The sequence below is a fragment of the Oncorhynchus nerka genome, linkage group LG12 (assembly GCF_034236695.1).
Source record: "Oncorhynchus nerka isolate Pitt River linkage group LG12, Oner_Uvic_2.0, whole genome shotgun sequence".
Classification (NCBI taxonomy): Eukaryota; Metazoa; Chordata; class Actinopteri; order Salmoniformes; family Salmonidae; genus Oncorhynchus; species Oncorhynchus nerka.
This window is the reverse complement of record NC_088407.1, coordinates 92,523,973-92,546,797: the sequence shown is the minus strand read 5'-3', so window position 1 is coordinate 92,546,797 and position 22,825 is coordinate 92,523,973. Positions and strand designations below refer to the sequence as shown.

At 46.9% G+C, this 22,825-nt stretch overlaps 1 protein-coding gene across 1 annotated transcript in view; it reads right to left on the bottom strand.

Moving 5' to 3' along the window:
* The window catches only part of LOC135574386 (GDNF family receptor alpha-4-like), a 780,873-nt gene that overhangs the window by 172,823 nt on the left and 585,225 nt on the right, over nucleotides 1–22,825 (bottom strand). The window lies entirely within an intron of this gene.

Below are 22,825 nucleotides of genomic sequence, written 5' to 3'. Positions count from 1 at the left end.
CCATTCTTAGGTATCAACTCCTGGTTTACCCCAGATTAACAGGTCATTACTGAGTACTCTCCCTCCCCTGCACATCTCTCACATGCCAGGGCAATATTGCATACAGAGTTCAGGTCTGTATGGACACCCTCCTCTGCCCTGGTGCGTTGTCTCAGCAGACACATACATACTGCTGTTTTCATCCTTCCACTTCACATTGTGTTGTGGACGACTACCAACCCAGAACTCCACTTGGTTTACTCAGTCTCTCCCACGGGCCGGTAATGAGCTCGTCTCCCTGCCGGCTTTCCACCATCCTGGACTGAGACACTACATGAACCTCCCGGCTTTCCACCATCCTGGACTGAGACACTACATGAACCTCCCGGTTTTCCACCATCCTGGACTGAGACACTACATGAACCTCCCGGCTTTCCACCATCCTGGACTGAGACACTACATGAACCTCCCGGCTTTCCACCATCCTGGACTGGGACACTACATGAACCTCCCGGCTTTCCACCATCCTGGACTGAGACACTACATGAACCTCCCGGCTTTCCACCATCCTGGACTGAGACACTACATGAACCTCCCGGCTTTCCACCATCCTGGACTGAGACACTACATGAACCTCCCGGCTTTCCACCAGTCTGGACTGAGACACTACATGAACCTCCCGGCTTTCCACCAGTCTGGACTGAGACACTACATGAACCTCCCGGCTTTCCACCATCCTGGACTGAGACTCTACATGAACCTCTAGTTCTAGTCTCTGGTTGTGTTTATTGTGGGTTCTAGTGCAAGCTGGGTTCTAGTCTGTGGTTTTCTTTATTGTGGGTTCTAGTGCAGGCTGGGTTCTAGTCTGTGGTTGTGTTTATTGTGGGTTCTAGTGCAGGCTGGGTTCTAGTCTGTGGTTGTGTTTATTGTGGGTTCTAGTGCAGGCTGGGTTCTAGTTTGTGGTTGTGTTTATTGTGGGTTCTAGTGCTGGCTGGGTTCTAGTCTGTGGTTGTGTTTATTGTGGGTTCTAGTGCAGGCTGGGTTCTAGTCTGTGGTTGTGTTTATTGTGGGTTCTAGTGCTGGCTGGGTTCTAGTCTGTGATTGTCTTTATTGTGGGTTCTAGTGCAGGCTGGGTTCTAGTGTGTGGTTGTCTTTATTGTGGGTTCTAGTGCCGGCTAGGTTCTAGTCTGTGGTTGTGTTTATTGTGGGTTCTAGTGCAGGCTGGGTTCTAGTGTGTGGTTGTCTTTATTGTGGGTTCTAGTGCCGGCTAGGTTCTAGTCTGTGGTTGTGTTTATTGTGGGTTCTAGTGCCGGCTGGGTTCTAGTCTCTGGTTGTGTTTATTGTGGGTTCTAGTGCAGGCTGGGTTCTAGTCTGTGGTTGTGTTTATTGTGGGTTCTAGTGCAGGCTGGGTTCTAGTGTGTGGTTGTCTTTATTGTGGGTTCTAGTGCAGGCTGCGTTCTAGTCTGTGGTTGTCTTTATTGTGGGTTCTAGTGCAGGCTGCGTTCTAGTCTGTGGTTGTCTTTATTGTGGGTTCTAGTGCAGGCTGGGTTCTAGTCTCTGGTTGTGTTTATTGTGGGTTCTAGTGCAGGCTGGGTTCTAGTCTGTGGTTGTGTTTATTGTGGGTTCTAGTGCTGGCTGGGTTCTAGTCTCTGGTTGTGTTTATTGTGGGTTCTAGTGCTGGCTGGGTTCTAGTCTCTGGTTGTGTTTATTGTGGGTTCTAGTGCTGGCTGGGTTCTAGTCTGTGGTTGTGTTTATTGTGGGTTCTAGTGCTGGCTGGGTTCTAGTCTCTGGTTGTGTTTATTGTGGGTTCTAGTGCAGGCTGGGTTCTAGTCTGTGGTTGTCTTTTAAGTCTTTATTGTGGGTTCTAGTGCTGGCTGGGTTCTAGTCTGTGGTTGTCTTTATTGTGGGTTCTAGTGTAGCTGGGTTCTAGTCTGTAGTTGTCTTTATTGTGGGTTCTAGTGCCGGCTAGGTTCTAGTCTGTGGTTGTCTTTATTGTGGGTTCTAGTGCCGGCTAGGTTCTAGTCTGTGGTTGTCTTTATTGTGTGTTCTAGTGCAGGCTGGGTTCTAGTCTGTGGTTTTCTTTATTGTGGGTTCTAGTGCAGGCTGGGTTCTAGTCTGTGGTTGTGTTTATTGTGGGTTCTAGTGCAGGCTGGGTTCTAGTCTGTGGTTGTGTTTATTGTGGGTTCTAATGCTGGCTGGGTTCTAGTCTGTGGTTGTGTTTATTGTGGGTTCTAGTGCAGGCTGGGTTCTAGTCTGTGGTTGTCTTTATTGTGGGTTCTAGTGCTGGCTGGGTTCTCGTCTGTGGTTGTCTTTATTGTGGGTTCTAGTGCAGGCTGGGTTCTAGTGTGTGGTTGTCTTTATTGTGGGTTCTAGTGCCGGCTAGGTTCTAGTCTGTGGTTGTGTTTATTGTGGGTTCTAGTGCCGGCTGGGTTCTAGTCTCTGGTTGTGTTTATTGTGGGTTCTAGTGCTGGCTGGGTTCTAGTCTGTGATTGTCTTTATTGTGGGTTCTAGTGCAGGCTGGGTTCTCGTCTGTGGTTGTCTTTATTGTGGGTTCTAGTGCAGGCTGGGTTCTAGTGTGTGGTTGTCTTTATTGTGGGTTCTAGTGCCGGCTAGGTTCTAGTCTGTGGTTGTGTTTATTGTGGGTTCTAGTGCCGGCTGGGTTCTAGTCTCTGGTTGTGTTTATTGTGGGTTCTAGTGCTGGCTGGGTTCTAGTCTGTGATTGTCTTTATTGTGGGTTCTAGTGCAGGCTGGGTTCTAGTGTGTGGTTGTCTTTATTGTGGGTTCTAGTGCAGGCTGCGTTCTAGTCTGTGGTTGTCTTTATTGTGGGTTCTAGTGCAGGCTGGGTTCTAGTCTCTGGTTGTGTTTATTGTGGGTTCTAGTGCAGGCTGGGTTCTAGTCTGTGGTTGTGTTTATTGTGGGTTCTAGTGCTGGCTGGGTTCTAGTCTCTGGTTGTGTTTATTGTGGGTTCTAGTGCAGGCTGGGTTCTAGTCTGTGGTTGTCTTTATTGTGGGTTCTAGTGCTGGCTGGGTTCTCGTCTGTGGTTGTCTTTATTGTGGGTTCTAGTGCAGGCTGGGTTCTAGTCTGTGGTTGTCTTTATTGTGGGTTCTAGTGCCGGCTAGGTTCTAGTCTGTGGTTGTCTTTATTGTGGGTTCTAGTGCTGGCTAGGGTTCTAGTCTGTGGTTGTCTTTATTGTGGGTTCTAGTGCAGGCTGGGTTCTAGTTGTGGTTGTCTTTATTGTGGTTCTAGTGCAGGCTGCGTTCTAGTCTGTGGTTGTCTTTATTGTGGGTTATAGTGCAGGCTGGGTTCTAGTCTGTGGTTGTCTTTATTGTGGGTTCTAGTGCTGGCTGGGTTCTAGTCTGTGGTTGTCTTTATTGTGGGTTCTAGTGCAGGCTGGGTTCTAGTCTGTGGTTGTCTTTATTGTGGGTTCTAGTGCAGGCTGGGTTCTAGTCTGTGGTTGTGTTTATTGTGGGTTCTAGTGCAGGCTGGGTTCTAGTCTGTGGTTGTCTTTATTGTGGGTTCTAGTGCAGGCTGGGTTCTAGTCTGTGGTTGGGTTAGCTGATTCCTACCGGTTTTATGTGTGGCTTATAAATGACTTTTTCCAAAATGGCGTCTAACACTTAGCACCATACGGGGAAACAGACTTTTACAGATTGGCGGCTTCCACCTCCACGTAGGAGCTGCACCTACAGTACATTCACAAAGTATTCAGGCAAAGCTAATATATTGTAAAAAAATATATATATGCACATTTATTTAAAGAAAGAAACAGTAAAACCTTATATACATCACTATTCAGACTCTTCGCTACGAGACTTGAAATTGAGCTCAGGTGCATCCTGTTTCCATTGATCATCCTTGAGATGTTTCTACAACTTGATTGGAGTCCACCTGTGGTAAATTAAATGGATTGGACATGATTTGGAAAGGCACACACCTTTCCTATCAACGGGACATTAAAAAACTGTACGACGACAAAGATAATATACAGTTGACTGGGTTTCCATCGGTAGGACAGAACAGCTACGTCTGGTAAGACGAGGGGTGGGGGTGTGTGTCTATTTGTCAATAACCGCTGGTGCGGGTTGTCTAAAATGTATGTAGTTTTGAGGTATTGCTCACCTGAGGTAGAGTACCTAATGATAAGCTGTAGACCACACTATCTACCAAGAGAGTGATTATCTGTATTTTTCGTAGCCGTCTATTTACCAGCACAAACAGACACTGGCACTAAGAGCGCACCAACCAACTCTATAAGGCCATAAGCAAACAGGAAAACGCTCATCCAGAAGCGGCGCTCCTAGTGGCCGGAGACTTTAATGCAGGGAAAATTAAATCTGTTTTACCTCATTTCTACCAGCCACATGTGCAACCAGAGGAAAATAAACTATAGACCACCTTTACTCCACACAGAAACTCATACTAAGCTCTCCCTCGCCCAACATTTGGGAAACCTCACCATCATTTTATCCTCCTGATTCCTGCTTCCAAGCAAACACTAAAGCAGGAAGTACCAGTGACTCGCTGGAAACGGAAGTGGTCAGGTGACGCAGATGCTAAGCTACAGGACTGTTTCAGGTAATCAGATGCTAAGCTACAGGACTGTTTCAGGTAATCAGATGCTAAGCTACAGGACTGTTTCAGGTAATCAGATGCTAAGCTACAGGACTGTTTCAGGTAATCAGATGCTAAGCTACAGGACTGTTTCAGGTAATCAGATGCTAAGCTACAGGACTGTTTCAGGTAATCAGATGCTAAGCTACAGGACCGTTTCAGGTAATCAGATGCTAAGCTACAGGACCGTTTCAGGTAATCAGATGCTAAGCTACAGGACCGTTTCAGGTAATCAGATGCTAAGCTACAGGACCGTTTCAGGTAATCAGATGCTAAGCTACAGGACTGTTTCAAGTAATCAGATGCTAAGCTACAGGACTGTTTCAGGTAATCAGATGCTAAGCTACAGGACTGTTTTGTGAGCACAGACAGATTTGTGATAAGCATGTCCCTGTGAAGAAATGTAGAATCAGCGGAAGGGATACTGATGTCTCTGAATGGACAGAGACCTGACACTCTGACAGACAGATACTGATGTCTCTGAATGGAGAGAGACCTGACACTCTGACAGACAGATACTGATGTCTCTGAATGGACAGAGACCTGACACTCTGACAGACAGGCTGGATACTGATGTCTCTGAATGGACAGAGACCTGACACTCTGACAGACAGATACTGATGTCTCTGAATGGAGAGAGACCTGGCACTCTGACAGACAGATACTGATGTCTCTGAATGGAGAGAGACCTGACACTCTGACAGACAGATACTGATGTCTCTGAATGGACAGAGACCTGACACTCTGACAGACAGGCTGGATACTGATGTCTCTGAATGGACAGAGACCTGACACTCTGACAGACAGATACTGATGTCTCTGAATGGACAGAGACCTGACACTCTGACAGACAGATACTGATGTCTCTGAATGGACAGAGACCTGACACTCTGACAGACAGGCTGGATACTGATGTCTCTGAATGGACAGAGACCTGACACTCTGACAGACAGATACTGATGTCTCTGAATGGACAGAGACCTGACACTCTGACAGACAGATACTGATGTCTCTGAATGGACAGAGACCTGACACTCTGACAGACAGATACTGATGTCTCTGAATGGACAGAGACCTGGCACTCTGACAGACAGATACTGATGTCTCTGAATGGACAGAGACCTGGCACTCTGACAGACAGGCTGGATACTGATGTCTCTGAATGGACAGAGACCTGGCACTCTGACAGACAGATACTGATGTCTCTGAATGGAGAGAGACCTGGCACTCTGACAGACAGATACTGATGTCTCTGAATGGACAGAGACCTGACACTCTGACAGACAGGCTGGATACTGATGTCTCTGAATGGAGAGAGACCTGGCACTCTGACAGACAGATACTGATGTCTCTGAATGGAGAGAGACCTGGCACTCTGACAGACAGATACTGATGTCTCTGAATGGACAGAGACCTGGCACTCTGACAGACAGATACTGATGTCTCTGAATGGACAGAGACCTGGCACTCTGACAGACAGATACTGATGTCTCTGAATGGACAGAGACCTGGCACTCTGACAGACAGATACTGATGTCTCTGAATGGACAGAGACCTGGCACTCTGACAGACAGATACTGATGTCTCTGAATGGACAGAGACCTGGCACTCTGACAGACAGGCTGGATACTGATGTCTCTGAATGGACAGAGACCTGGCACTCTGACAGACAGATACTGATGTCTCTGAATGGAGAGAGACCTGGCACTCTGACAGACAGATACTGATGTCTCTGAATGGACAGAGACCTGACACTCTGACAGACAGGCTGGATACTGATGTCTCTGAATGGAGAGAGACCTGGCACTCTGACAGACAGATACTGATGTCTCTGAATGGAGAGAGACCTGGCACTCTGACAGACAGATACTGATGTCTCTGAATGGACAGAGACCTGGCACTCTGACAGACAGATACTGATGTCTCTGAATGGACAGAGACCTGGCACTCTGACAGACAGATACTGATGTCTCTGAATGGACAGAGACCTGGCACTCTGACAGACAGGCTGGATACTGATGTCTCTGAATGGAGAGAGACCTGGCACTCTGACAGACAGATACTGATGTCTCTGAATGGAGAGAGACCTGGCACTCTGACAGACAGATACTGATGTCTCTGAATGGACAGAGACCTGACACTCTGACAGACAGGCTGGATACTGATGTCTCTGAATGGAGAGAGACCTGGCACTCTGACAGACAGATACTGATGTCTCTGAATGGAGAGAGACCTGGCACTCTGACAGACAGATACTGATGTCTCTGAATGGACAGAGACCTGGCACTCTGACAGACAGATACTGATGTCTCTGAATGGACAGAGACCTGGCACTCTGACAGACAGATACTGATGTCTCTGAATGGACAGAGACCTGGCACTCTGACAGACAGGCTGGATACTGATGTCTCTGATGTCTCTGTCTCTGAATGGACAGAGACCTCTCACTGTTTGAGAAGGTTTGTATCCTCTACACATTGTTTGAAGAAGAATCCAACAGAGCTACTGTAGGTTGGGCCAGCAGGACAGAGCTACTGTAGGTTGGGCCAGCAGGACAGAGCTACTGTAGGTTGGGCCAGCAGGACAGAGCTACTGTAGGTTGGGCCAGCAGGACAGAGCTACTGTAGGTTGGGCCAGCAGGACAGAGCTACTGTAGGTTGGGCCAGCAGGACAGAGCTACTGTAGGTTGGGCCAGCAGGACAGAGCTACTGTAGGTTGGGCCAGCAGGACAGAGCTACTGTAGGTTGGGCCAGCAGGACAGAGCTACTGTAGGTTGGGCCAGCAGGACAGAGCTACTGTAGGTTGGGCCAGCAGGACAGAGCTACTGTAGGTTGGGCCAGCAGGACAGAGCTACTGTAGGTTGGGCCAGCAGGACAGAGCTACTGTAGGTTGGGCCAGCAGGACATAGCTACTGTAGGTTGGGCCAGCAGGACATAGCTACTGTAGGTTGGGCCAGCAGGACATAGCTACTGTAGGTTGGGCCAGCAGGACAGAGCTACTGTAGGTTGGGCCAGCAGGACAGAGCTACTGTAGGTTGGGCCAGCAGGACAGAGCTACTGTAGGTTGGGCCAGCAGGACAGAGCTACTGTAGGTTGGGCCAGCAGGACATAGCTACTGTAGGTTGGGCCAGCAGGACATAGCTACTGTAGGTTGGGCCAGCAGGACAGAGCTACTGTAGGTTGGGCCAGCAGGACATAGCTACTGTAGGTTGGGCCAGCAGGACATAGCTACTGTAGGTTGGGCCAGCAGGACAGAGCTACTGTAGGTTGGGCCAGCAGGACAGAGCTACTGTAGGTTGGGCCAGCAGGACAGAGCTACTGTAGGTTGGGCCAGCAGGACAGAGCTACTGTAGTAGATCAAATCTGTCAGTTGGAAAACCTTGGTGGAGCATGGGAGGAGGAGGCATTGTGGTGCACGTGAATTTCCTTTCTTTTTCGGCTTTTGACCAAAGCCTATTTCTTACTTAAAACAGTTTTTTAAAATACACATACAGCTCACCACCACCACCATACAGCTCACCACCACACAGCTCACCACCACACAGCTCACCACCCCGAACCACCATACAGCTCACCACCACCATACAGCTCACCACCACCACCATTCAGCTCACCACCACCACACAGCTCACCACCACCACCACCACACAGCTCACCACCACACAGCTCACCACCCCGAACCACCATACAGCTCACCACCACCATACAGCTCACCACCACCACCATTCAGCTCACCACCACCACACAGCTCACCACCACCACCACCACACAGCTCACCACCACCACCACCATACAGCTCACCACCACCATAATACAGCTCACCACCACCACCACCACCACCATACAGCTCACCACCACCACCATACAGCTCACCACCACCACCACCATACAGCTCACCACCACCACCACCATACAGCTCACCACCACCACCACCATACAGCTCACCACCACCACCATACAGCTCACCACCACCACCACCATACAGCTCACCACCAACACCACCACCATACAGCTCACCACCACCACCACCATACAGCTCACCACCACCACCACCACCATACAGCTCACCACCAACACCACCACCACCACCATACAGCTCACCACCAACACCACCACCACCACCATACAGCTCACCACCACCACCACCATACAGCTCACCACCACCACCACCACCATACAGCTCACCACCACCACCACCATACAGCTCACCACCACCACCATACAGCTCACCACCACCACCACCATACAGCTCACCACCACCACCAACACCACACAGCTCACCACCACCACCACCATACAGCTCACCACCACCACCACCACCATACAGCTCACCACCACCATACAGCTCACCACCACCAACACCACACAGCTCACCACCACCACCATACAGCTCACCACCACCACCATACAGCTCACCACCACCACCACCACCACACAGCTCACCACCACCACCACCACCACCATACAGCTCACCACCACCACCACCACCACCATACAGCTCACCACCACCACCATACAGCTCACCACCACCACCACCACCACCATACAGCTCACCACCACCACCACCACCATACAGCTCACCACCACCACCACCACCACCATACAGCTCACCACCACCACCATACAGCTCACCACCACCACCACCATACAGCTCACCACCACCACCACCACCATACAGCTCATCACCACCACCACCACCATACAGCTCACCACCACCACCACCATACAGCTCACCACCACCACCACCATACAGCTCACCACCACCACCACCATACAGCTCACCACCACCACCATACAGCTCACCACCACCACCAGCACCATACAGCTCACCACCACCACCACCATACAGCTCACCACCACCACCATACAGCTCACCACCACCACCACCATACAGCTCACCACCACCACCACCATACAGCTCACCACCACTACCACCACCACCATACAGCTCACCACCACCACCACCACCATACAGCTCACCACCACCAACACCATACAGCTCACCACCACCACCACCATACAGCTCACCACCACCACCACCATACAGCTCACCACCACCATACAGCTCACCACCACCACCAACACCACCATACAGCTCACCACCACCACCATACAGCTCACCACCACCACCACCACCACCACCATACAGCTCACCACCACCACCATCGTCCTCCCTGTACCCACCTGAAGGCAGCCAGTAGAGGAGTGTAGATAGAATCACCATCGTACACATACAGGTGGTCCCAGCTGCACTCTGTAGCAAAGTGGTCCAACCTCAGTCTGAGGATGCTGTTGGGCCTACAGGACAGAGACAGAACACAGTCAAGGATGCTGTTGGGCCTACAGGACAGAGACAGAACACAGTCAGGATGCTGTTGGGCCTACAGGACAGAGACAGAACACAGTCAGGATGCTGTTGGGCCTACAGGACAGAGACAGAACACAGTCAAGGATGCTGTTGGGCCTACAGGACAGAGACAGAACACAGTCAGGATGCTGTTGGGCATACAGGACAGAGACGGAACACAGTCAGGATGCTGTTGGGCCTACAGGACAGAGACAGAACACAGTCAGGATGCTGTTGGGCATACAGGACAGAGACAGAACACAGTCAGGATGCTGTTGGGCCAGCAGGACAGAGACAGAACACAGTCAGGATGCTGTTGGGCCAGCAGGACAGAGACGGAACACAGTCAGGATGCTGTTGGGCCTACAGGACAGAGACAGAACACAGTCAAGGATGCTGTTGGGCCTACAGGACAGAGACAGAACACAGTCAGGATGCTGTTGGGCCAGCAGGACAGAGACAGAACACAGTCAGGATGCTGTTGGGCCTACAGGACAGAGACAGAACACAGTCAGGATGCTGTTGGGCCTACAGGACAGAGACAGAACACAGTCAGGATGCTGTTGGGCCAGCAGGACAGAGACAGAACACAGTCAGGATGCTGTTGGGCCAGCAGGACAGAGACAGAACACAGTCAGGATGCTGTTGGGCCTACAGGACAGAGACAGAACACAGTCAGGATGCTGTTGGGCCAGCAGGACAGAGACAGAACACAGTCAGGATGCTGTTGGGCCAGCAGGACAGAGACAGAACACAGTCAGGATGCTGTTGGGCCAGTAGGACAGAGACAGAACACAGTCAGGATGCTGTTGGGCCAGCAGGACAGAGACAGAACACAGTCAGGATGCTGTTGGGCCTACAGGACAGAGACAGAACACAGTCAGGATGCTGTTGGGCCAGTAGGACAGAGACAGAACACAGTCAGGATGCTGTTGGGCCAGTAGGACAGAGACAGAACACAGTCAGGATGCTGTTGGGCCAGCAGGACAGAGACAGAACACAGTCAGGATGCTGTTGGGCCTACAGGACAGAGACAGAACACAGTCAGGATGCTGTTGGGCCAGCAGGACAGAGACAGAACACAGCCAGGATGCTGTTGGGCCAGCAGGACAGAGACAGAACACAGTCAGGATGCTGTTGGGCCAGCAGGACAGAACACAGTCAGGATGCTGTTGGGCCTACAGGACAGAGACAGAACACAGTCAGGATGCTGTTGGGCCAGCAAGACAGAGACAGAACACAGTCAGGATGCTGTTGGGCCAGCAGGACAGAACACAGTCAGGATGCTGTTGGGCCTACAGGACAGAGACAGAACACAGTCAGGATGCTGTTGGGCCAGCAGGACAGAGACAGAACACAGTCAGGATGCTGTTGGGCCTACAGGACAGAGACAGAACACAGTCAGGATGCTGTTGGGCCAGCAGGACAGAACAAAGTCAGGATGCTGTTGGGCCTACAGGACAGAGACAGAACACAGTCAGGATGCTGTTGGGCCTACAGGACAGAGACATAACACAGTCAGGATGCTGTTGGGCCAGCAGGACAGAGACAGAACACAGTCAGGATGCTGTTGGGCCTACAGGACAGAGACAGAACACAGTCAGGATGCTGTTGGGCCAGCAGGACAGAACAAAGTCAGGATGCTGTTGGGCCTACAGGACAGAGACAGAACACAGTCAGGATGCTGTTGGGCCTACAGGACAGAGACATAACACAGTCAGGATGCTGTTGGGCCAGCAGGACAGAGACAGAACACAGTCAGGATGCTGTTGGGCCAGTAGGACAGAGACAGAACACCGTCAGGATGCTGTTGGGCCAGTAAGACAGAGACAGAACACAGTCAGGATGCTGTTGGGCCAGCAGGACAGAAAACAGTCAGGATGCTGTTGGACCTACAGGACAGAGACAGAACACAGTCAGGATGCTGTTGGGCCTACAGGACAGAGACAGAACACAGTCAGGATGCTGTTGGGCATACAGGACAGAGACAGAACACAGTCAGAAATAAACCTGGACGTGGATGAACAGCGTCTGGCTAGACGCCCAGTGCAGGAGGTCAGTGGGGTTAGACACCCAGTGCAGGAGGTCAGTGGGGTTAGACGCCCAGTGCATGAGGTCAGTGAGGTTAGACGCCCAGTGCAGGAGGTCAGTGGGGTTAGACGCCCAGTGCAGGAGGTCAGTGGGGTTAGACGCCCAGTGCAGGAGGTCAGTGGGGTTAGACGCCCAGTGCATGAGGTCAGTGGGGTTAGACCCCCAGTGCAGGAGGTCAGTGGGGATAGACCCCAGTGCAGGAGGTCAGTGGGGTTAGACGCCCAGTGCAGGAGGTCAGTGGGGTTAGACACCCAGTGCAGGAGGTCCGTGGGGTTAGACGCCCAGTGCAGGAGGTCAATGGGGTTAGACGCCCAGTGCAGGAGGTCAGTGGGGTTAGACGCCCAGTGCAGGAGGTCAGTGGGGTTAGACGCCCAGTGCATGAGGTCAGTGGGGTTAGACGCCCAGTGCAGGAGGTCAGTGGGGTTAGACGCCCAGTGCAGGAGGTCAATGGGGTTAGACGCCCAGTGCAGGAGGTCAGTGGGGTTAGACGCCCAGTGCAAGAGGTCAGTGGGGTTAGACGCCCAGTGCAGGAGGTCAATGGGGTTAGACGCCCAGTGCAGGAGGTCAGTGGGGTTAGACGCCCAGTGCAGGAGGTCAGTGGGGTTAGACGCCCAGTGCAGGAGGTCAATGGGGTTAGACGCCCAGTGCAGGAGGTCAGTGGGGTTAGACGCCCAGTGCAGGAGGTCAATGGGGTTATACTAAACGATACGTCCCATATAAAACCCTATTCCCTATATAGTGCACTACTTTTGACCAGAGCCCTAAAATCCCTGGTCAAAAGTAGTGCAATATATAGGGTGCCATTTAGTCCAGTCCAGTCCAGTCCAGTCCAGTCCAGTCCAGTCCAGTCCAGTCCAGTCCAGTCTAGTCTAGTCTAGTCTAGTCTAGTCTAGTCTAGTCTAGTCTAGTCTAGTCTAGTCTAGTCTAGTCTAGTCTAGTCTAGTCTAGTCTAGTCCAGTCCAGTCCAGTCCAGTCCAGTCCAGTCCAGTCCAGTCCAGTTCCACAGTAGAATAAACGGATGTTTACATGGATTATTAAATTATAGCTTATTTTATTTATTTATTTCACCTTTATTTAACTAGGCAAGTCAGTTAAGAACAAATTCTTATTTTCAATGACGGCCTAGGAACAGTGGGTTAACTGGTCTAGGAACAGTGGGTTAACTGGTCTAGGAACAGTGGGTTAACTGGTCTAGGAACAGTGGGTTAACTGGTCTAGGAACAGTGGGTTAACTGGTCTAGGAACAGTGGGTTAACTGGTCTAGGAACAGTGGGTTAACTGGTCTAGGAACAGTGGGTTAACTGGTCTAGGAACAGTGGGTTAACTGGTCTAGGAACAGTGGGTTAACTGGCCTAGGAACAGTGGGTTAACTGGTCTAGGAACAGTGGGTTAACTGGTCTAGGAACAGTGGGTTAACTGGCCTAGGAACAGTGGGTTAACTGGCCTAGGAACAGTGGGTTAACTGGCCTAGGAACAGTGGGTTAACTGGTCTAGGAACAGTGGGTTAACTGGTCTAGGAACAGTGGGTTAACTGGTCTAGGAACAGTGGGTTAACTGGTCTAGGAACAGTGGGTTAACTGGCCTAGGAACAGTGGGTTGACTGGCCTAGGAACAGTGGGTTAACTGGTCTAGGAACAGTGGGTTAACTGGTCTAGGAACAGTGGGTTAACTGGCCTAGGAACAGTGGGTTAACTGGTCTAGGAACAGTGGGTTAACTGGCCTAGGAACAGTGGGTTAACTGCCTGTTCAGGGGAACAGTGGGTTGACTGGTCTAGGAACAGTGGGTTGACTGGCCTAGGAACAGTGGGTTAACTGGTCTAGGAACAGTGGGTTAACTGGTCTAGGAACAGTGGGTTAACTGGCCTAGGAACAGTGGGTTAACTGGTCTAGGAACAGTGGGTTAACTGGTCTAGGAACAGTGGGTTAACTGGTCTAGGAACAGTGGGTTAACTGGCCTAGGAACAGTGGGTTAACTGGCCTAGGAACAGTGGGTTAACTGCCTGTTCAGGGGAACAGTGGGTTAACTGCCTGTTCAGGGGAACAGTGGGTTAACTGCCTGTTCAGGGGGCAGAACGACAGATTCATGCTTCGCATATTCCTCTTCAATTTATAAAGATGTTGTTGCACGCCACCACTGGTATTATCAGGCTGTATAGCTAATTACGTTTGCGCTGAGTACATTTATTAGCGAGATAGCTAGCCAGCTAACAAGCGATTAGCATTAACGGCTAATACAATTTAGGCCCAACTTGCAAAGAAAAAGAAACTAGCCGTTTGCAGATGTAAAGAAACAAAGTAATAGTGTAATTATAGAAGACTAGCAGGTTCATTTGTAGAAAGTAGGTATCTGTAGACAGAAGGTGCTCTTTGGTAAAAGAGGTAAATTGGTCATCAAACAGAAAGAAAGACCAAGGCACTCTTCATATAATTCATTAAAATGCCTTTATTTGTACGGCATAATCAAGTGAAACAACGCTTTAAAACTCAGTTGCGTTTTCGGCTGCATGACCTTTGTCAGGGAGTACAAAGATACTATAGTGGATTGATATTAGAAGCAAATTGAAAAGCGCATCGTTGCTTGTGCAGCATCGATCATGCAGACTGAGAGAAAGCGTCTCGTGGAACAACAAATGCGCTGCTTGAGTGACAGGGGGCGTGGCCTCGCCTGTGTGGAAAGCAGCACGGAGAGAGAGAGATGACTCAAGTAGCGAATTAAACTAGAAAAATGGACGCTACACCTGGTGTATCACATTTAATAACAAACCAAAACTGTAAATACCATTATACCGCAATTTTCTAACTCGTTTAATGGGATTCTCATTATTTTGGGACGAAAAGAAAAATGTGCAGTTGTACAGCTAATTTCCTGCATTTCAACACATTTGGCATAGAGTGGAGGCACGATATTAACGATGATCAAATGGGCCCCGGTCCGTAATTCCACCTTTAGACTAACTTACCAATAAATAAACTAGTGTTGGTGACATGGTGCATTGCACTTTGTGTATTGTATCATTTTATAATTGGTCCAGGGGCCTATAAAAGGGGGACAATGGATTGTTGTTACGTCAATGAAACATTTGGATTTGTAATAGAATGAAAACGGCAAAAACCATTTAAATACAAAACATCATTATTATTATATATGATCATATTATGACACTTAGACCGTCTATGACTTTTCATTAATACTGTAAACATACTTTTGGTTTGATCTTTAGCATGGATATATTGGACCTGTCTTTCAGTGGAGTTGTGCAGGGTAGAGGCATATTGTTGTGTTTCTATTGGTCTATAGTGTAACGTGTGTGTGTGTGTGACTCACGTTCCCTCGATGAGCCAGGTGCACTTGGTCTTGTACTTATAGTTTCCTGGTCCATCGGTCAGGAACCCTGAGGGGCCAGTCAACCTATAGAAGAGAGAGAAGAGGTCAGGCCCGTCAGCCAATAGGAGAGAAAAGAGGTCAGGACAGTCAGCCAATAGGAGAGAAAAGAGGTCAGGCCAGTCAACCTATAGAAGAGAGAGAAAAGAGGTCAGGACAGTCAACCTATAGAAGAGAGAGAAAAGAGGTCAGGACAGTCAGCCAATAGGAGAGAAAAGGAGAAGAATAATCCGAACTGTTGAAAAGGAAGCTCTCATCAATTCGACTGTCCAGCAGCACCAACCAGTGGCCAAGAAAGTGGAACTATACAAAGACGAGGGTAGAAGTGTGCACTATGTAGGGAAGAGGGATTTGACAAATGGGGGAAAAAATCTTTACGTTTAAACGGCCTGCTTTTTTTCCGGTCGACTCCCATTTCTGAGTGTATATTTGGCCTTGTGTTTTTAGGTTATTATCCTGCTGAAAATGGAATTTGTTGGGAAGCAGACAACCAAGGTTTTCCTCTAGGATTTTTTATTGTAAAAACCTCCCTAGTCCTTGCAGATGACAAGCCTGTTCCATGCAGCCTCCACCACCATGGTGGCACTCAGTGTTGTGTTGGATTTGACCCAAACATAACGCTTTGTATTCCGGACACAACGTTCATTCCTTTGCAGTTTTACTTTAATGCCTGATTGCAAACAAATTGTTTTTTCATTTATTTTTTATTTTGTACAGACTTCCTTCCTTTTCACTGTCATTGAGGAACTGTGAAATAAATCCAATGTTCTCTTATAACTGTTTTAAAGTCACCATTGGCCTCATGGAAACCACTCAGGGATTTCACCTTCCTCTCTGGCAACTGAGTTAGGAAGGGCGTCTGTATTTTATAGTGACTGGGTGTATTAATACAGCATCCAGAGTGTAATTAATTAATGCTCAAAGCAGAAAGTATTCAGAACCGTTGATTTTTTACACATTTTGTTACATTAAAAAAAATCATTACAGCTAAAATCTAAAATTGTGTTGTTTTTTTTAGAATCTCTACACACAATACCTCATAATGACATCACAATACCCCATAATGACATCACAATACCCCATAATGACATCACAATACCTCATAATGACATCACAATACCCCATAATGACATCACAATACCCCATAATGACATCACAATACCCCATAATGACATCACAATACCCCATAATGACATCACAATACCTCATAATGACATCACAATACCCCATAATGACATCACAATACCTCATAATGACAAAGTGAAATGTATAAAAACACAAGCATTTCACTACACATTAACATCTGCTAATTATGTGTATCTCACCAATAAAATTTGAAAATATATATTTTTAAATATATCCATTAGGGCCTAATTATTGACCAATTTCCTGATATGAACTGTAACTCTGTAAAATCTTAGAAATTGTTGCATGTTGCGTTTATATTTTTGTTCAGTGTAGTTAACCAAATAGCTTCCTGGCCTAACTATTTGGCAGTCTTATGGCTTGGGGGTTGAAGCTGTTCAGGGTCCTGCTGGTTCTAGACTTGGTACATCGGTACCGCTTGCCATGCAGTAGTAGAGAGAACAGTCTGACTTGGGGGCCTTTCTCTGACACCGCCTTCTTTAGAGATCCTGGATGGCAGGAAGTGAGGTACTGGGCCATACACACTGGCCTCTGTAGCGCCTTGCAGTGCCAAGTAGTTGTCATAGCAGCCAGGCATGTCAAATGGTGCAGCTGTAGAACTTTGAGGACCAATGCAAAATCTTTTCAGCCTCCCGAGGGGGAAAGGGGCGTGGTCGTGCCCTCTTCACAATGGTGTTGGTGTGTTTGGACCATGACATGACATCCCTAGTGACATGGACAGCGAGGAACATGAAGCCATCGACCTGCTCCACCACAGCCCTGTGGATGTGAATGGGCTCGTGCGAGAGCCTCCGTTTCCTGTAGTCCAGGATCAGCTCATTTGTCTTGCTGACGTTGGAGAAAAAAAAGGAGGTTGTCATGGCACCACTCTGCCAGGTCGCTGACCTGCCTAAAACCTTCGGCGAACTTAATGATGGTGTTGGAGTCGTGCAGTCAGGGGGAAACAGGGTTCCTTCTATTGCCGATCCTCACCCCTGTCAGGCCTCAGTGTTGAGAGTCAGAGTGACGGAGGTGATGTTGCCTATCCTCACCACCTGGGGGCGGCCCGTCAGGAAGTTCAGGATCATTTTGAAGAGGGAGGTATTCAGTCCCAGGGTCCTTAGCTTAGTGATGAGCTTTGAGGGCACTATGGTGTTGAACGCTGAGCTGTAGTAAATGAATAGCATTCTCACATAGGTGTTCCTTTTGTCCAGGTGGGAAAGGGCAGTGTGGAGTGCAATAGAGATAGCATCATCTGTGGATCAGTTGGGGCGGTATGCAAATTGGAGTTGGTCTAGGGTTTCTGGGATAACGGTGTTTGTGTGAGGCATGGCCAGCCATTTCAAAGCATTTCATGGCTACAGACGTGAGTGTCATTTAGACAGGTTAGTGTCATTTAGACAGGTTAGTGTCATTTAGACAGACTTTAGACAGGTTAGTGTCATTTAGACAGGTTAGTGTCATTTAGACAGGTTAGTGTCATTTAGACAGGTTAGTGTCAGGTGAGTGTCATTTAGACAGGTTAGTGTCATTTAGACAGGTTAGTGTCATTTAGACAGGTTAGTGTCATTTAGACAGGTTAGTGTCATTTAGACAGGTGAGTGTCATTTAGACAGGTTAGTGTCATTTAGACAGGTTAGTGTCATTTAGACAGGTGAGTGTCATTTAGACAGGTGAGTGTCATTTAGACAGGTTACTGTCATTTAGACAGGTTAGTGTCATTTAGACAGGTTAGTGTCATTTAGACAGGTGAGTGTCATTTAGACAGGTTAGTGTCATTTAGACAGGTGAGTGTCATTTAGACAGGTGAGTGTCATTTAGACAGGTGAGTGTCATTTAGACAGGTGAGTGTCATTTAGACAGGTTAGTGTCATTTAGACAGGTTAGTGTCATTTAGACAGGTTAGTGTCATTTAGACAGGTTAGTGTCATTTAGACAGGTGAGTGTCATTTAGACAGGTTAGTGTCATTTAGACAGGTTAGTGTCATTTAGACAGGTTAGTGTCATTTAGACAGGTGAGTGTCATTTAGACAGGTTAGTGTCATTTAGACAGGTTAGTGTCATTTAGACAGGTTAGTGTCATTTAGACAGGTTAGTGTCATTTAGACAGGTGAGTGTCATTTAGACAGGTTAGTGTCATTTAGACAGGTTAGTGTCATTTAGACAGGTTAGTGTCATTTAGACAGGTTAGTGTCATTTAGACAGGTTAGTGTCATTTAGACAGGTTAGTGTCATTTAGACATAGTGTCATTTAGACAGGTTAGTGTCATTTAGACAGGTTAGTGTCATTTAGACAGGTTAGTGTAATTTAGACAGGTGAGTGTCATTTAGACAGGTTAGTGTCATTTAGACAGGTTAGTGTCATTTAGACAGGTTAGTGTCATTTAGACAGGTGAGTGTCATTTAGACAGGTTAGTGTCATTTAGACAGGTTAGTGTCATTTAGACAGGTTAGTGTCATTTAGACAGGTTAGTGTCATTTAGACAGGTGAGTGTCATTTAGACAGGTGAGTGTCATTTAGACAGGTTAGTGTCATTTAGACAGGTTAGTGTCATTTAGACAGGTTAGTGTCATTTAGACAGGTGAGTGTCATTTAGACAGGTGAGTGTCATTTAGACAGGTTAGTGTCATTTAGACAGGTTAGTGTCATTTAGACAGGTTAGTGTCATTTAGACAGGTTAGTGTCATTTAGACAGGTTAGTGTCATTTAGACAGGTTAGTGTCATTTAGACAGGTGAGTGTCATTTAGACAGGTTAGTGTCATTTAGACAGGTTAGTGTCATTTAGACAGGTTAGTGTCATTTAGACAGGTGAGTGTCATTTAGACAGGTTAGTGTCATTTAGACAGGTGAGTGTCATTTAGACAGGTTAGTGTCATTTAGACAGGTTAGTGTCATTTAGACAGGTTAGTGTCATTTAGACAGGTTAGTGTCATTTAGACAGGTTAGTGTCATTTAGACAGGTTAGTGTCATTTAGACAGGTTAGTGTCATTTAGACAGGTGAGTGTCATTTAGACAGGTGAGTGTCATTTAGACAGGTTAGTGTCATTTAGACAGGTTAGTGTCATTTAGACAGGTGAGTGTCATTTAGACAGGTTAGTGTCATTTAGACAGGTGAGTGTCATTTAGACAGGTTAGTGTCATTTAGACAGGTTAGTGACAGGTTAGTGTCATTTAGACAGGTTAGTGTCATTTAGACAGGTTAGTGTCATTTAGACAGGTTAGTGTCATTTAGACAGGTTAGTGTAATTTAGACAGGTTAGTGTCATTTAGACAGGTTAGTGTCATTTAGACAGGTTAGTGTCATTTAGACAGGTTAGTGTCATTTAGACAGGTTAGTGTCATTTAGACAGGTTAGTGTCATTTAGACAGGTTAGTGTCATTTAGACAGGTTAGTGTCATTTAGTGTCATTTAGACAGGTTAGTGTCATTTAGACAGGTTAGTGTCATTTAGACAGGTTAGTGTCATTTAGACAGGTTAGTGTCATTTAGACAGGTTAGTGTCATTTAGACAGGTGAGTGTCATTTAGACAGGTTAGTGTCATTTAGACAGGTTAGTGTCATTTAGACAGGTTAGTGTCATTTAGACAGGTTAGTGTCATTTAGACAGGTTAGTGTTAGTGTCATTTAGACAGGTTAGTGTCATTTAGACAGGTTAGTGTCATTTAGACAGGTTAGTGTCATTTAGACAGGTTAGTGTCATTTAGACAGGTTAGTGTCATTTAGACAGGGTTAGTGTCATTTAGACAGGTGAGTGTCATTTAGACAGGTTAGTGTCATTTAGACAGGTTAGTGTCATTTAGACAGGTGAGTGTCATTTAGACAGGTGAGTGTCATTTAGACAGGTTAGTGTCATTTAGACAGGTTAGTGTCATTTAGACAGGTTAGTGTCATTTAGACAGGTTAGTGTCATTTAGACAGGTTAGTGTCATTTAGACATAGTGTCATTTAGACAGGTTAGTGTCATTTAGACAGGTTAGTGTCATTTAGACAGGTTAGTGTCATTTAGACAGGTGAGTGTCATTTAGACAGGTGAGTGTCATTTAGACAGGTGAGTGTCATTTAGACAGGTTAGTGTCATTTAGACAGGTTAGTGTCATTTAGACAGGTGAGTGTCATTTAGACAGGTTAGTGTCATTTAGACAGGTTAGTGTCATTTAGACAGGTTAGTGTCATTTAGACAGGTTAGTGTCATTTAGACAGGTTAGTGTCATTTAGACAGGTGAGTGTCATTTAGACAGGTGAGTGTCATTTAGACAGGTTAGTGTCATTTAGACAGGTGAGTGTCATTTAGACAGGTGAGTGTCATTTAGACAGGTTAGTGTCATTTAGACAGGTTAGTGTCATTTAGACAGGTGAGTGTCATTTAGACAGGTTAGTGTCATTTAGACAGGTTAGTGTCATTTAGACAGGTTAGTGTCATTTAGACAGGTTAGTGTCATTTAGACAGGTTAGTGTCATTTAGACAGGTTAGTGTCATTTAGACAGGTTAGTGTCATTTAGACAGGTGAGTGTCATTTAGACAGGTGAGTGTCATTTAGACAGGTTAGTGTCATTTAGACAGGTGAGTGTCATTTAGACAGGTTAGTGTCATTTAGACAGGTTAGTGTCATTTAGACAGGTTAGTGTCATTTAGACAGGTTAGTGTCATTTAGACAGGTTAGTGTCATTTAGACAGGTGAGTGTCATTTAGACAGGTGAGTGTCATTTAGACAGGTTAGTGTCATTTAGACAGGTGAGTGTCATTTAGACAGGTGAGTGTCATTTAGACAGGTTAGTGTCATTTAGACAGGTTAGTGTCATTTAGACAGGTGAGTGTCATTTAGACAGGTTAGTGTCATTTAGACAGGTTAGTGTCATTTAGACAGGTTAGTGTCATTTAGACAGGTTAGTGTCATTTAGACAGGTTAGTGTCATTTAGACAGGTTAGTGTCATTTAGACAGGTGAGTGTCATTTAGACAGGTGAGTGTCATTTAGACAGGTTAGTGTCATTTAGACAGGTTAGTGTCATTTAGACAGGTTAGTGTCATTTAGACAGGTGAGTGTCATTTAGACAGGTGAGTGTCATTTAGACAGGTTAGTGTCATTTAGACAGGTTAGTGTCATTTAGACAGGTTAGTGTCATTTAGACAGGTTAGTGTCATTTAGACAGGTTAGTGTCATTTAGACAGGTGAGTGTCATTTAGACAGGTTAGTGTCATTTAGACAGGTTAGTGTCATTTAGACAGGTTAGTGTCATTTAGACAGGTTAGTGTCATTTAGACAGGTTAGTGTCATTTAGACAGGTTAGTGTCATTTAGACAGGTGAGTGTCATTTAGACAGGTTAGTGTCATTTAGACAGGTTAGTGTCATTTAGACAGGTTAGTGTCATTTAGACAGGTTAGTGTCATTTAGACAGGTTAGTGTCATTTAGACAGGTTAGTGTCATTTAGACAGGTGAGTGTCATTTAGACAGGTGAGTGTCATTTAGACAGGTTAGTGTCATTTAGACTAGACAGGTTAGTGTCATTTAGACAGGTGAGTGTCATTTAGACAGGTTAGTGTCATTTAGACAGGTTAGTGTCATTTAGACAGGTTAGTGTCATTTAGACAGGTTAGTGTCATTTAGACAGGTTAGTGTCATTTAGACAGGTTAGTGTCATTTAGACAGGTTAGTGTCATTTAGACAGGTTAGTGTCATTTAGACAGGTGAGTGTCATTTAGACAGGTGAGTGTCATTTAGACAGGTGAGTGTCATTTAGACAGGTTAGTGTCATTTAGACAGGTTAGTGTCATTTAGACAGGTTAGTGTCATTTAGACAGGTTAGTGTCATTTAGACAGGTTAGTGTCATTTAGACAGGTTAGTGTCATTTAGACAGGTGAGTGTCATTTAGACAGGTGAGTGTCATTTAGACAGGTTAGTGTCATTTAGACAGGTTAGTGTCATTTAGACAGGTTAGTGTCATTTAGACAGGTTAGTGTCATTTAGACAGGTTAGTGTCATTTAGACAGGTTAGTGTCATTTAGACAGGTTACCTTCTTGGACACAGGGACTATGGTGGTCTGGTTGAAACATGCTGGTATTGCAGACTCAGTCAGGGAGAAGTTGAAAACGTCAGTGAAGACACATGCCAGCTGGTCAGTGCTCAGAGTTTGCAACCTGGTAATCCATCTGGCCCTGTGGCCTTGTGAATGTGAACCTGTTTAAAGATCTTGCTCACATCGTCTACGGAAAGCAGGACTACTGTAGACTACTTTATCACTGACCTCAACCCAGAGTCTCTCAGAGAGTTCACATTCAGCCCACTG